Below are 3,609 nucleotides of genomic sequence, written 5' to 3'. Positions count from 1 at the left end.
CTCACATAAAGGAATCTCTCTACTGTGGTGAAGAGGATTCCTCTTTCTTTTCTGTTTTCTTCTTTTTCATATGAGTAGGAGCAAGGACAAGGACATTCTTGTTGAAGCAGATCCTGAACCAGAAAGAACTCTGAAGAAGAAGCTAAGAGAAGCTAAAGTATAACAATCCAGAGAAAACCTTACAGAGAATCTCGAAAAAGAAGACATAGTCGAACCCAATAACAATGGTGGAGGCACAAGGAGGATGCTTGGTGATTATACTACATCTACTTCCAATTTTTATGGAAGAAGCATCTCAATCCCTGCCATTGGAGCAAACAATTTTGAGCTGAAGCCTCAACTAGTTGCTCTAATGCAACAGAACTGCAAGTTTCATGGACTTCCATTAGAAGATCCCTATCAGTTTTTAACTGAGTTCTTGCAGATTTGTGATACTGTTAAGACTAATGGAGTAGATCCTAAAATCTATAGGCTCATGCTTTTCCCTTTTGCTGTAAGAGACAGAGCTAGAACATGGTTGGACTCACAACCTAAAGATAGCCTGGACTCTTGGGATAAGCTGGTCACGGCCTTCTTGGCCAAGTTCTTTCCTCCTCAAAAGTTGAGCAAGCTCAGAGTGGATGTTTAGACCTTCAAGCAAAAAGATGGTGAATCCCTCTATGAAGCTTGGAAAAGATACAACCAGTTGACCAAAAAGTGTCCTTCTGACATGCTTTCAGAGTGGACCATTTTGGATATATTCTATGATGGTCTATCTGAGTTCTCTAAGATGTCACTGGACCATTTTGTAGGTGGATCCATTCACCTAAAGAAAATGCCTGCAGAAGCTCAAGAACTCATTGACATGGTTGAAATAACCAATTCATGTACACCACTGAGAGGAACCCTGTGAGTAATGGAACGCCTCAGAAGAAGGGAGTTCTTGAAATTGATGCTCTGAATGCCATATTGGCTCAGAACAAAATATTGACTCAGCAAGTCAACATGATTTCTTAGAGTCTGAATCGATTACAAAATGCATCCAACAGTACTAAAGAGGCATTTCTTGAAGAAGAAGCCTATGATCCTGAGAACCTTGCAATGGCAGAGGTGAATTACATGGGTGAAGCCTATGGAAGCACCTATAATCCCTCATGGAGAAATCATCCAAATTTCTCATGGAAGGATCAACAAAAGCCTCAACAAGGCTTCAATAATGGTGGAAGAAACAAGTTTAGCAACAGCAAGCCTTTTCCATCATCTTCTCAGCAACAGACAGAGAATTCTGAGCAGAGCACCTCTAGCTTAGCAAACATAGTCTCTGATCTATTTAAGGCCACTTTAAGTTTCATGAATGAAACAAGGTCCTCTATTAGAAACTTGAAGGCACAAGTGGGTCAGCTGAGTAAGAAAATCACTGAAACTCCTCCTAGTACCCTCCCAAGCAATACAGAAGAAAATCCAAAAAGAGAGTGCAAGGCCGTTGATATAATCAAAATGGCCGAATCCAAAGAGGATGGGAAGGATATGAATCCCAATGAGGAAAACCTCATGGGACATCCTCCAGACAGAAAGGAGTTCCCTATTGAGGACCTAAAGGAATCTGAGGCTCATATAGAGACCATAGAGATTCCATTATACTTCCTTCTGCCATTCATGAGCTCTGAGAACTATTCTTCCTCTGAAGAGGATGAAGATGTAACTGAAGAGCAAGTTGCTCAATATCTAGGAGCCATTGACGTGAGCGGAAATTGGCAGATTAAGAATTAATTAGAAAAATGGCATTGCGAGTACAGTTCTTAACCGGCAAAAATCCACTTGTCAATTTAGAAAAGGGTTGTCACAAATTTTAGAAATAAAATACCGGGAGTATGAGTCCCAGGTCGTCTCCCAACGAGTTGCAGGAAGATGTGCTATTTTATCAATCAGACGTTTTCAAAGGGGGTTTTGAATTTGATGAACAGAAAATTAAATTAGATAATTTATATGATTTAAATAAAATCTTGACTAGGAGAAGATTAATTGGAAGTTCTATCTTTGTTATAATTTTATCAAGAGCAATTAACAATTAGTCATTGTTTACATTTAGTTAACCCTCAACAAATGAAGGAAAGTCAAATTAAAAGTCAACTTCTATTCACAAGTCCTAATCCTCTCCCTTGGGAAGGATTAGAGTTAGTGACTAACAAGCCAACCAACAATGAACCAATTACAATTGAACTCTTAAGTATTCTAACTCAAAGTTCTCCTTTTAATCATCTCCCAATCAAGTTGGGGGACTACTCCATAATCGTAATTGTAGACTTCACCAAATCAATGGGAGAAATAAGAGAATACATAATAAATAATAATGAAAGAGATTAATTAAAAGTAGAACTAGTCTTATATTAATAAACTATGAAAAATAATCCAATGTCAACTCTGGACAAATTAAGAATATGGAAGAGTAAATGAAAAGTAAATAACAAACTATGATGACCAGTACCGGAGGTAGACTCTTCTCAAAAGCTAAAGCCAAAATTCTTCAAAATCCTAATTTATGAATGTTCAAGTGAGAAACCTAGGGGAGGAGTGAATTCAGATCTAAAAACTTGAAATTGTGTGGAATGAATTGTGTCTCCGTCTCTGCATGTTCCCTGGCTCTAATCTGTGTTTCTGGGCCGAAAACTGGGTTGAAATGCGACCCAGAATCTCTGCCAGCGACTTCTGTACTTCTAAAAATCGCGCACGTCACGCGGCCATGTTGTCCACGCGATCGCGTCACTCAGCGTTTTTCGTACCACGCGTGCGCGTCGTCCACGCATTCGCGTTGTTCGCGCAGCTTCCAATCCGCGTGGTCGCGTCAGGCATGCGAGCGCGTCACTCTGATTTCTTCCATTTCGCGCGGTCGCGTGAGCCATGCGACCGCGTGACTTCTCGCTGGTCATCTCCTCAATTCCTTGTGTTCCATTTTTGCACGCTTCTTCTTCATTTCTTATGCCATCCTTGCCCTATGAAGCCTGAAACACTTAAACACACAGATCATGGCATCGAATGGTACGAAGGAAAATAAAAATATACAACTAAAAGGTCTTTAGGAAGAAAGTTTTCAATCATAGAATATTTTTAGGAAGGGATTATAAATACATGCAAATCATATGAATAAGTGGGTGAAGACCTGATAAAACCGCACAATTAAACACAATATGAATCACAAAATAGTGGTTTATCAACCTCCCCACACTTAAACATTAGCATGTCCTCATGCTAAGTTGAAGGAGATAAATATGAATGAATAGGAACATGTAAGACTCATGCAATGCAACCTATATAAATATGAATGCAACTATATGATTTTGTCTACATGATTAAAAATAGATAAGTTTTCTAAGACAAAATATGGGGCAGATTTCACTAATTCAATTCATATTATAAAAGCAGATAAATTTGTAAGAAGATAGCTCGTGAAAGCCGGGAATACAGGACTGAGCATTGAACCCTTACTGTTGGTGCGTGTGCACTCTAATCATCTCTAGTATATGGGGTAGTCACTCTATCCTTCTCTAATCATGCCTTTCCGAAATTTTATTTTTCACCTAACCAATCAATAATTTTAAAATTCCCATGCAAACATCATGAGGTGTTTTCGTG

The 3,609-nt window shown here is 38.9% G+C and overlaps 1 non-coding gene across 1 annotated transcript; it reads right to left on the bottom strand.

The window, feature by feature from the left end:
• Positions 1 to 607: 607 nt before the first annotated feature.
• On the bottom strand, positions 608 to 711 carry LOC127747139 (small nucleolar RNA R71). The gene has a single exon (XR_008008943.1). It is a non-coding gene; the product is annotated as a small nucleolar RNA R71 (small nucleolar RNA).
• Between the last annotated feature and the right edge of the window lie 2,898 nt (positions 712 to 3,609).

The sequence above is a fragment of the Arachis duranensis genome, chromosome 4 (assembly GCF_000817695.3).
Source record: "Arachis duranensis cultivar V14167 chromosome 4, aradu.V14167.gnm2.J7QH, whole genome shotgun sequence".
Taxonomy (NCBI): domain Eukaryota; kingdom Viridiplantae; phylum Streptophyta; class Magnoliopsida; order Fabales; family Fabaceae; genus Arachis; species Arachis duranensis.
This window is presented reverse-complemented; position numbering and strand designations above follow the sequence as displayed.